Consider the following 12,541-nt stretch of genomic DNA (forward strand, 5'->3'; position numbering starts at 1 on the left):
TTAGAAAAATACAGTAAAACTTAAAATGCCAGCAACAAAGCAGTTCAGTGGGCATTAGAGAAACTCTGAAAGCTTATTGCTTATCTCATCTGAGTTAAATTCAGCTGAGGCCACACCTACAGCGATCAGCAGAATCTAGTCGTACCCCCCCAGGCACACCTGGTCAGCCTAGAGCTTCTAAAGGAACCTGACACAATTTGCCCTTGAAGACAAGGACAGGGAAGGGGAGGGGAGGAGCGGTGGGGAAGAGGAGCCCTCTGAGGTTCCTTCCAGAAGACAGAATATTTGAGAGCGTCAGACACATCAGGATTGCTGAGATGGGGGAAGGAGAAGGCAGACGGGCGAGGGGAGTTAGGTCAGCAGGACAGGGCATGGAATGCGACCCTGCTCAGTTCATCGAGATGGACCTTACATAGTAGGATTCCGAACTTCCTTTTGATTAGAACACAGAAGAAATGAGCTTCATTCCAAGCGTTCAGAAGTTTAGAACAAACCAGTTGCTCAGTCAGATCTCTAGCTTTTCCTGGTTCTAAGACCTGTGAGGAGCATTTCCACCAAGCTCTCTGAAAGCAGGGTCCCCAGCACACCCCCACGGTTGACGTGGGAGCAAATTTCGCGAAGCCACCTCCGTCCTTTTGTTTAGTATAATAAGTTAATATACATAAAAATTTTATACATGTAGCTATAGACATGACATATGAAAGGCATGAAGATACTAATATAGAATCTCTCTATACATCAAATGACAACATTACCGATAATTTTGAGACCGTCTTACCCTTCTCTGATGGCATGCCCCGTTATACTTGCTAAAAATTTGTGCTTATTATTTGCTTGATTTGATTTATAGTTTTCTCTTACACACATCTGTAAACAACATGTTATTTATTTTGTGAGTTTCTGAACTTCATCTAAATGGAATGGGGTGTATTTGTGTTCTTCTGCTCATTGCTTTCTCTCTCTCTTTTTTTAATTCTATATATTTTATTTTATTTTATTTTTACTGTTTATTTATATTTTTTTAACATCTTTATTGGAGTATAATTGCTTTACAAGAGTGTGTTAGTTTCTGCTTTATAAAAAAGTGAATCAGCTATAATATACATATATCCCCATATATCCTCCCTCCTACATCTCCCTCCCACCCTCCCTAACCCACCCCTCTATGTGGTCACAAAGCACCAAGCTGATCTCCCTCTGCTATGTGGCTGCTTCCCACTAGCTTTCTATTTTATATTTGGTAGTGTATCTATGTCCATGCCACTCTCTCACTTTGTCCCAGTTTACCCTTCCACATCCCTGTGTCCTCAGGTCCATTCTCTACATCTGCATCTTCATTCCTGTCCTACCCCTAGGTTCTTCAGAACAAATTTTTTTTTTTAGATTCTCTATATATGTGTTAGCATACGGTATTTGTTTTTCTCTTTCTGACTTACTTCATTCTGTGTGACAGACTCTAAGTCCACCCACCTCACTACAAATAACTCAATTTCGTTTCTTTTTATGGCTGAGTAATATTCCATTGTATATATGTGCCACATCTTCTTTACCCATTCATCTCTCGATGGACACTTAGGTTGCTTCCATGTCCTGGCTATTGTAAATAGAGCTGCAGTGAACACTGTGGTACATGACTCTTTTTGAATTACGGTTTTCTCAGGGTATATGCCCAGTAGTGGGATTTCTGGGTCTTATGGTAGTTCTATTTTTAGTTTTTTAAGGAACCTGCATACTGTTCTCCATGATGGCTGTATCAATTTACATTCCCACCAACAGTGCAAGAGGGTTCCCTTTCCTCCACGCCCTCTCCAGCAATTATTGTTTGTAGATTTTTTGATGATGGCCATTCTGACTGGTGTGAGGTGATACCTCACTGCAGATTTGATTTGAATTTCTCTAATGATTAGTGATGTTGAGCATCCACTGCCCTTTGTAAGTCTGATAACAGCACAACGGACCGCGGGTCATCATTTGTTTTTGCACCAGATCAGATTGCCACGGAGTCAGTCCCCTGGATTTGTGCCTGAGCGGCCAGGACAATGACCAAAAGCTCCGGCTCTCCTCCTCCACTCTGCTAGTTCCTCTCTGCATGGAGCAGAGTTCCAGACTGTGCCAACATGATTAGGAGCAGAATAGACTCTGCTGTGGAAAGCGAAGCGTCACTTCCCGAGATCTATGATTAAAGAGGTCGAGCCTAAACCTTGGTCCTGGATAGAACACGTTTTATGGGGCAACAGTCCTCAAATTTATTTTTCAAAAATCAGCAATATTTCTCACGGCAACCACTCAATTTATGGGCCCTTTCAGTGAACAACTGTGGAGTACCACCGTACCTCCGCTCCAGGTACCCTGAGCATCACAACGGATACTGCCAAGACCACAGTCCCTGCCTTTAAAGCCTCCTTGGTGTAACTCAGTGTCCAAAATTTTTACCCTTGGGGTAATCCCAGCCTGCTGCTTGCTTTTGTGTGACTGTGATCAAAGAAGGATTTTTACTTTTTTTTTTTTTTTTTTTTTGCGGTACGCGGGCCTCTCACTGTTGTGGCCTCTCCCGTTGTGGAGCACGGGCTCCGGACGCGCAGGCTCAGCGGCCATGGCTCACGGGCCTAGCCACTCCGCGGCATGTGGGATCTTCCCGGACCGGGGCACGAATCCGTCTCCCCTGCATCAGAAGGCGGACTCCCAACCACTGCGCCACCAGGGAAGCGCTACATTTTTTAATGGTTGAAAAATCAAAAGAAGAATAGTGCTTCTTTTCTTTTTCTTCTTTCTCTTTCATTTCTTGTGACATCTGGCTAAGCAGAATACTCATTAGAATAACCCCACTCTGCTACTGTGCTAGCCATGGATGTCAAATTGCTGGGATTTGGGGGATTATCTTAAATACGCCAAATAACCAATTACTGTGATTTCTGGTTTACAAAATGTTGAATTACTGGATGTTATTGTTCATTGGAAATTAGTAGGAACTTCTAATTCCTGAAATAGAACTATATTTGAGACAATGTGTCCAACATTGTATATGATCATTAAGCCTGTTTTTCTCTCTGCTAACCTGCCTTTGAAAACATCAATAGAGATTGAAAGGCAAAAACCTTACAGTTCTGCCTGGGGTCAACTGCTGTGATTTAGTCTAGAAATAACCAGCTAGGAGTCAGCCTCATAGGAGACTCTGAAATTAGATCATTGCCTGTGCAGCTTGGTTTGCTCTTGAGGTTAAGATATTTGGAAGGAGATCAATAATTATCAGATGTATCAAATCCACTGAAAAAATAATTACACAATATTTAACTGGTGTCATAACATGAGAGAGTGGTCTTTCTTGAAATAAAGAATGATACTGATACTACTATCTTTAAATCTAGATAAGAAAGAACCCTACAACTCTCTCTCTGTCTCTCTATGTGTATAAAAATGTAAAACTATACACCCACACACACACACTCACGCACACACACACACGCATACATTTCTCTTCTTTTTTCCATACTAAATGAAATAATGACTATAAAAAGTATAAAGCAGCCTGAACCTAGAAAAGTTGTCATGGACATTCTAGGCAATTTTGTTTCAAATTGATAAATTCAAACTACTTCCCCGATGAGTAGAAATGAACTAAATCATATCAGTATCTTTTATGAAATACATTGGTAGTTTAACTTCCTGAAATTTATTAACTGGCATTCCCTGTAGCGGTTAACCTCTCTCTTTTTACTTGTTTGGGTGGGGGGCAGTGAATTTCTTCCTCCCTTCTTTTCTTTTTTCTTTTTAACATTTCTCACTCATTCATATAACTGACATGCTAAATGCTTCCAGAATGTGGACGCCAAGTGTCAGCTAAAAGCATACATATAAATATATGTAAAATTTCAATATCCTGCTTTTATTTATTCAATAAGTAAAAATTGAATAAGATTTGCAATATCTTGTAGGTATATTCTTTTATTAAATTTTTATTAAAAATATTAGCGCTTACGAAAGAAAAGACTGGTGGGACTGGCCATGGAGGAGGGGATTGAAATTTGTGGTGAAACCAGGGAGAATGGATAGTTTTACTGCAGGGCAATAAAGGCAGAAGAATGCTTTTGCTAATGAAGATGATCTCTCCCATCCCTTTTCTTAACCATACTGTTTTACTGGTCAGTGTGGCCACTAGGAGTTTTATTTTTTCCATGATTTTCAATGAGCTTACTCCATATGGTGGAGGAAAGTTATTGAATGCATAGTACATGTAATTTAAATTTTGTAACTGCGTAAAACTTTTCTTATCTATGTAAAATTACTAATCTGAAAAAACTTATTTGTTAGATTGTTAATTATGTTTTGATTCAGAAAATGTATGTGATTGTTCAACGAACAGAAGAAACTGGCTAAGTCTGTGTTGACACTTCTGGGGGTGTGGGAGGAGCCTCCTGCTTCTGTGCATAAGTTCATTTATTTTTCCCTTGTATCTTCTGTTTAAAACGTTAATGCACTTGGGAGAGGGGATGGTCACAACCACTCTAGTTTGAGTGAGTTTATCCTCTGTTTTACTGAAGGTAAAGACACTCTGTGTACACAGCTGGCCTTGGAGGAGTAAGGATAGGACACACCATCAACATAATGGAAGAGGGGCAGCGGGGAGATGAGGTTGAGGTACCCAACACTAACTCAGCGCCCAGCGGAGAGGAACATCTCTGATCCTACGGAGGACTTTGCAGCTTGTATAAAGTGACACTTAATCATGAAATTATGGGGAAAATCTTGTGATGTTAGTCTTGAATAATAGACACATTTTAAACAAGATGTAAGAAAAAATGCAGTTACTCTATATTTGTCATTTTCACCCCTTAAAATTTAAGTGTTTCCAAGTTTAAGATGTTTATATAAAAGTGCTATGGTACCACTTTTCTAGTTTTTCAGAGTAATCTAAATTATGTCTTTATTGAAAAACATATTTATCTGGTCATTTTTAACTATTGGAATCTCCCTGGAAGGATATTCACAGGAAACAATGATATATTTAATCACTATTTTTGGGGCCATATATTATTTTTAACACAGTCTGTAAAAAATGGTCCTGGCCTCTCCGGATGCCAATCTTTGGTTGCAAGGATATATCTTCTAGTAATTACTCAAAGTTAAAATGATCAATACTACTCTGTGGTCGTAAGGATGGCAGGTGAAAGTTGAGAATAGATAACACATCAGCACACAAAGCAGAGAGGCAAGGAGAACAGATGTGGTCACAGACATCAGGAGTTCAGGAGACCAACCCTTAAGTTGCAGGGACAAAGCGTCAAAGATGGCTCAGGACTCCCTCTGACACTGGGGAACTGAGAGCTGAAGAGTCCTCACATAAGTGCTGTTGAATTAAAGACAATTCAGTGACAGAAATGTATGATTTTCACCCTACAGCTTTCATGAAACAAGTTGGACAATGCGTATGTTTCTTCAGAAACAAGCTCTATGTGTTGAGGGTTAAGGAGTGGGCCACACCATCTCATTACAATTCTGGACTTCCTCTTTAGCATCTGACAAAGCTTCTATATTTTCTTAAGACCTCCCAGAAACAAACAGGCAACACTGAAAAAAAAAAAAAAAAAAAAAAAAGGAAGTTAACAATGATTGGCTAAATTTGAAAGATACATAACTTTTTCACATGATACCATTCCTAATGCAACACTCCTTTCTCTGCTGTTCTCTCATTTTCCAAATAAAGCCACCCTGAGGAAGTGGTGTCAATCAGCTTAATTAAAAATACTTCCTTCATCTTTGCTACAGTACACTTTCTTCTTCTTGGCTGGCTTTTACCGAAATGAGTGATTTAACTTCTTAGAAGAGATTGCTGCTAGTGTTACAACAGCTGATGAATATGGGACCCCCTCTCACTCTTGCTCTTTGCGGACCTGTAGTGTAGTCAGGTAAACAGTGATCTCATTTTTCCTCATTGCAGTTTAACTGACATTGAAATGAAAGATATGAGGTAGCTGTCAATTTACTTTTTCAGTTTGTTTTGGCTTTTGTGCTTTTCCTCTCAAGGAGCTACCTCTGAGGAAATATGAAACTTTTTTTTCCTGCTTACTTATTGTCACTATGAAAGCAATACCTGCTCATTAAATAAGTGGAAAAGAATAGAAAAAAGATAAGTTACTGATGATCCCCACCACTTACAAACAAACACTGTTTCTATTTTCCTTGATTTTGAAACATGTTTAGGAAGTCTTTGTACATTTTTTGTAGGTTTCCAATAACTGGAAATGAGAGAGCTCCTCAAGCTGTTCTGGAAACTCGACATTCTTAAACGGTTACTTAAGCCTAAAATATTTCAGTCGAGTTAAACTTTGACCAACCCAGGTGACTAGTTTATAGGTCTTAAAACCTTGTGGAATACTTTGTATCAGCAAAGACCACACACCCCGAATTCCTGGACGGTGTCTGGTGTTTTCTTTCCCTAAGTATTTCAGACGCATTCTTCTCATTTGAAAGCTTTGCGTCTTACTCAACAACTTCTGTATCTAAACTATGTTAAAGATACATGGAAAAGAGATGACATCACAGAGCTGATTTTGTTCTCTTAGCCTTCTGTTCAGCTGAAGTTGAGCAGCGGTAATGAGTCATGCTGTCTTGTGACCAGCCAGGCACTTTTCCAATCAGAGAGACTGTTAAGATCTCTGACAACAGAACCTGTCATTGTTTGAAGAGTAGATATCAACGGTGACCTACCTGTATGCTTGGTGATCCAGGCTTCTGGCTTCTGTGAGTAACAAAATGCGTTCCCATCCCTGCTGAATGACAGAACACCAGTGATGAGGTAGTACTTAGTAAAGCTGACTCATTTCCTCGTTTATAGATGAAAGGGATTGTCCAAGAAATAATCTCCCAGGTAAGTCATGGTTCCTTCAGGTAATACATGGTGAGTCTTTTCAAAGCAAGGCTGACTGTAACACTGCCTTGTCAGTGATGAGGTCTATGAAAAAGCAAATTTCTTTACGAAATAATGTCAGACATTAAAAGCCAGGTCCATTTTTATCCTTAACCATGGATGCATTGCTGATTTCAGATGCTACTCACAAGAAAGAATCCCCATTGCACAATCAGGTGTACAGATGATTGAATTTTTCCCATTAATTAAAATGTGGAATCAGTGTCAACGTTCCTTTTTGTTTTCCACCACGCACATTTTATGGTGATGCTGCAGCTGTTACCCTGGACATCTCTGGGAGATATCTGTGGGGGAGTGCTGGATACCCCTTCCATACAGCCCAGTTCCACGGGGCTGTGGGACTTCCAGCCAAGTCAGGTTGACTTGAACTGACTCAGCAGGTGCTGCCGTCTTGGGAAACCAGGAGACCTCCTCCTTCCTGACTTGCTGTAATCTCCTGGGCTTTACAGTCAGGCTGCCTTTACAAACACATTTCTCAAAGCCAGTTTGGAGCATATTTATTTTTTAAAGTACAAGAAGCCTGTTGGGAGAAAAACATTAGATCAATGCAATCCTCTGAATACCACCCAAGGTCGTAACTCATTTCTTCTTAGACTAGATTTTATTTACGAGTATTTTTTGTAATTGAAGTATGGTTGATTTGCAATGTTTTGGGTGTACTGCAGAGTGATTCAGTTATACATCTATCTATCTATCGATCTATCTATCTACCTATCTACTTTTTCAGATTCTTTTCCATTATAAGTTATTACAAGATACTGAATATAGTTCCCTGCACTATACAGTGGGTCCTTGTTATTTATCTATTTTATATGTACTAGTGTGTGTCTGTTAATCCCATGAGGATTCTACAGGAGTGGAAATAGATTCCTCTAACTAGGATTTCATTACTTTCACTCATTTATAACGTGTGCCTTGCCCTCTGTTGCCTCTTTCCCTACTTGGTATGTCTTCTTCTGAATTCTCATGGAACTTTAACAGTTGTGCCATTAATTCTTCTTGTTGTTGGGAAATCACAAATTATGAAATGTTAAACTGAGCACATTTAAAAATAACCTAGGCTTTTCTGCTGTTTGGGTAAGGCCACTTGCTTGTTTGGGGTTGCTAATGGGAATAAATGACCATGTGTGATTACTTGTAGAGCCAGCTTGTTTGCCCGGAGGAAAGAATTCATTGAACGGCCACAGACTACATTCCAGAACGTTAGCCAAGCACTTTGCAACAGGGTACCATTGGGTCATAGCAAGGCCTGCCACCACTCCTGGCAGAGCGACTCCAAATACCTGCCCATGGTACAGAGGTCTGGTTGCAGGAGGTCAGTACGGGCTCTCATGGCAAGAATTTTTATGAGTGCTTCTTTCCTCTGTTTAGTTTCCTGATAAAAGGTCACTGGAATTTTTAAGTCTCTGGAAATGCATGGGACTCTACTTTTTTTTCAGAAGGTGCTTTCTATGCTTTGCAATGAGTTCTGGTAGTGAACTTTGATCTAAACTCTACATTTCAGGGTGCTGATGTGAGTGTGTGTGGGAGGGTGGTAACTTCAAATACTTCAGGACCCGGAACAGATTTGTCACTTTGTTATTTCTCTCCTTCCTTGCTGACAAATCGCAATGCTATTGTTCAGTGTTTGGAATCTGAGAATCTGCAGAGGCAGCTCATTGGTCCTCAGGGAGGATAACAATTAGCACGGCAGGTGGAACGCTGCACCTCCCGACCTCCCAACCCCTCTTTTATCTGTTTTACAAATTAGACAACTCTGCTTTGATCTGCTTTCGTGTAAGAGTTCATCAGAGCACGAGGAGATAAAAGTTGTCAAAGCTGAGCCCAGAAAGAGGTTGGTGCCGCCACACGTCGTCACTCAGAAGAGAAGTAGGGTTGGGGCTCAGGTAATGTGTGTGAGCTGCCTGTCCAGGTGGGCCTTCTCTGGATTCTCAGGGGCTTATCTGCAGACAGCCTTGAATGGATGGTGACTGAGAACATCGTCCTGGAGCCCAGATGCCCTGGTGCCTGTATTGGGGGATGGGGCCTCTAAGGAGGTGGTAAAGGTTAAATGAGGTCATCAGAGAGGATCCCTCATCCAATAGGGTTAGAGCCTTCAGGAGGAGACAGCAGAGAGCTTCACCCCCCACCCCCCACCGCCCCGCATTTTCTGTCTGTCTGTCTGTCTGTCTGTCTGTGTCTCTCTCCTCCCTGTGAGGACACAGTGAGAAGGCAGCCGTCTGCAAGCCCGGAAGAGAGCTCTCACCAGCGCTTGGCCATGACTCCACCCTCCAGAACCGTGAGAAATAAAGCCCTGTTGTTTTAGCTGCCTGGTCTGTAGGACTTGGTTATGACAGCCCGAGCTGACCTGTACACAGAGGGGCCTCTCCTTCTGAGGGGCCAGCCCTGCTTTCCCCAACTGCCCTCTGCTTGGTGGTACTCTGGGTTTTCTCACAGCCTGTGCGTTCCTGCCTCCCATCTGGATTAGAAGCTTCATCCTCAGGACTCCAGTAACAGGCTGTATCATGATTTGCACCCCTCGGGCACTAGCCAAATACATTTCTCACACTATAAAGTGTAATATTTGCTGATTGATTGACTAGTCTGAGAGATGATTAGCCAAGTTGTACCTATATCTTGAAATAGTTTGTTTTTACTTTGGTTTCAGAATTGGCAAAGAAATATGGCGATAATTATGCACAAAATTTCTGGCTACTTGGTGATATGAGTGTGTTGTTTATTTTCTCCTGGAATGATCCAGATTCAGAGAGTTACCTCAGCACTGACCTTTATCTTGCAAATAAACATAAAATGGGGCCCAGGACTCCAAATTCTACAAAACTCACTGTAATTTTCTTTGAATGGAGGTCGTTTTATCAATAATATTAAAATCTCATTAAATTATCTGATCCTAGACCAGGGTGCTTCATACTGTTCTCTTTCTTTATAATTATTTAATCTCTTTTTAGTAGAAAAGAGGAAAAATCCTTTGAACCAGAAATGATTTCTTTCTACTCTAACAGTATTCCTTTTTTCACTCTGGGTGAAATAAACTTAACAGAAAGGAGCTGAACTCTCCACTCCAGGCCACATGATTTAATGTGATGCAGGATTTTCAATTAATGGCAATACCTTGGACCTGATCAGAAAATCAAGCCACGAGAACTGAAGCCGCAAGGGGTTAACACTTGTTCATTGTTTTTATGGAAAGACTATGTATGTCAAAAAATAATCCAAAAGGATTTTTCATTTGCGTTTCTAACCTAAAATGGCCCCATGATTAATTTAACGTGCTTGATGTGCGTCATGGAATTATCAGTTACCTTTCTATTGAATTGCAAAAATCAGGGACATTTTGTTTAATCAACACTAATGTTCAGAAATGTATTATCTGTGATGTTATCAGTTCTATCCGAACTTTGCAAATTTTTAAAAAAATCTGCTCTGCCACCACGTCATTAAATTATGACATCTGAGTGAAAAGGCCACATCACAAGCTAGCGGCCCTGTGATTCGCCTGAACCCCACCGACTGATGCCATTGGCTCCATCCCAGAAGCAAAGGTGAGGGAAGCAATGACAATTATCTCAGTGATTTTGGCCACTGTCTTCTTCCTCAGCAACAGAAAGGTGGCACAGGCGAAACGAGAGAGACAGTTGATGCTGTAAAAGTTTTGCTCAGGCTGTTGGATTTATTTAGATAATTGCTTAAAAAACTTCTGCCACGTTGATTTCATTCTTCTGAAATGACTCTGTGTCTTAATACATTCAGGATTACATTCAGCTGCAAGTTACAGAGAGTACAATTAAGAGAGGTATTTCACATTGAGGGTATATTTAACTCACATAAAAATACATACTGAGGAGGAGGGTTCGGGGCTAAAGCAGCTTCATAGTAACATCTTCAAGGATCCAGTGTCCTCCTCTCATTTCTGACCCTCCTCCCTGCCCTATAGGGTTTATTCTCATGGTTCTAGGATGCCTGCTGCCCTTCGAGGCAGCTCCATGTTCAGGTTTTTTTTTTTAAGGGGAAGATGTCTTTTCAACAGGTATAAACTTTCAATTATGCAAGAGAAACGAGTTCTAGAATCCGCTGTACAACACTGGGCTTATGGTCAACAATGCTGTATCGTACAATCGCAAATTTGTTAAGAGGGTAGATCTCGTGGTAAGTGTTCTTATCACAAGAAAGAAAACAAGCAAGAAAGAGAGAGAGAGAAGGAAGGAAAGAAAGAGAGAGAGAAAAAGAGAGAAAGGAAGGAAGGAAGGGGAGAAGGGAGGGAGGGGGGTAGGGGACAGCAGGAAACTTTTGGAGGTGATGGATAAGTCTATTATGCTGATTTTGGTGACGGTTTCATAAGTGTTTGCACATGTCCAAACCCATCAAATTGTACACATTAAGTATGTGTAGATCTTTGTATATCAATTATACTTTAATAAAGCTGCTAAAAAGAAAAAGATAAAAAGGGAAGAGTCCAAAGAGTCTTTCTCCTGAAGAATCCTTTTTTGTTTGTTTTTTACATATTTGAGAAGTATAGTCCTCCCAGGAAATTCTGCTTACCTCTCACAGTCCAGAACTTGGCCGCATGTCCATGCCCAGCTGCAGAGGGGCTGGAATTAGCTTTCCAGCCTCCAAAGCGAGCGGGGGAAACAAAAGACAGGGATTGAAAAGCTTTTGGGTGGCAAACCCACCCCCTCTGCCATCCTGTCTTTCATGGATGCGGTGTAAGAGGCATAACGGACAGTCACGTTGTGGGTTTATCTCCTCACTTTGTTGACTCTCCCCAAAAAAATTCCAATAAAAAATATCCCAGTTTAACAAGGTCCTACAATATTGCATGGAGAACTATATTCAATACCTTGTGATAAACCATAATGGAAAAGAACATAAAATAGAATGTATATATATGTATAACTGAATTACTCTGCTGTACAGCAGAAATTAACACAACACTGTAAGTCAACTATACTTCAATTAAAAAAAAAATCCCAGTTGATTTTGACCAGTTCACTGGAACTAAGATTGACATGAAATGATCCACAGCAGGTTCGAACTCTACTGCTGTCACTCACCAGCTGTATGACCCGGGCAAGATACTTCAAGCCTATAACCCTCAGTTTCCTCATCGCTAAAAACGAGCTTCCGCCCTTGGTAGATTTCTATAGGAACAGCTCTGATGTGTCACTCGTTTTGTATGAATTCCTCTTCACACTGAATCTAGGCTTCGCTCAGACCTTCTTTAGCCAGTGGGACATCAAAACACACAAAACAAGCAAACAGAACACAGTGAGCATGAGGTCAGCTGGTCTGAGGGGCAAGGTGGAGGGGAGGGGGTGGCAGAGAGGAAAGACCTTCCAGGAAGAGGGGCCCAGATTCTAGCTGTCCCAGCCGAGCCCAGCCCCTGGTCACCTGGGAGCTGACTGCAGCCGCCTGCAGAAGCCCAGGCCAGACCTGTGCAAGGTCTAAGCAAATCACCCATGGGTATGTTAAAAAAGTCGGGCATTGTTGGTTTAAGCCACCAAGTTTTGGGGCAGAAAAAATAGCTGGTACACATACCAACTTTCCCGTGTTGCTGCTGGGATGAATCACAAGGGTTGTGAGGCACAAAGTGAGCACTGGAAAGTACTAGCTATTATT

The 12,541-nt window shown here is 41.1% G+C and overlaps 1 long non-coding RNA gene across 1 annotated transcript; it reads left to right on the top strand.

Moving 5' to 3' along the window:
* Nucleotides 1-6,537: 6,537 nt before the first annotated feature.
* Nucleotides 6,538-11,102, top strand: LOC112407555 (uncharacterized). Its single transcript, XR_003004792.1, has 3 exons — nt 6,538-6,738; nt 8,067-8,240; nt 8,676-11,102. It is a non-coding gene; the product is annotated as an uncharacterized LOC112407555 (long non-coding RNA).
* Nucleotides 11,103-12,541: the final 1,439 nt, after the last annotated feature.

Source organism: Neophocaena asiaeorientalis, unplaced genomic scaffold (genome assembly GCF_003031525.2).
Source record: "Neophocaena asiaeorientalis asiaeorientalis breed wild unplaced genomic scaffold, Neophocaena_asiaeorientalis_V1.1 scaffold278, whole genome shotgun sequence".
NCBI classification, from domain to species: Eukaryota; Metazoa; Chordata; class Mammalia; order Artiodactyla; family Phocoenidae; genus Neophocaena; species Neophocaena asiaeorientalis.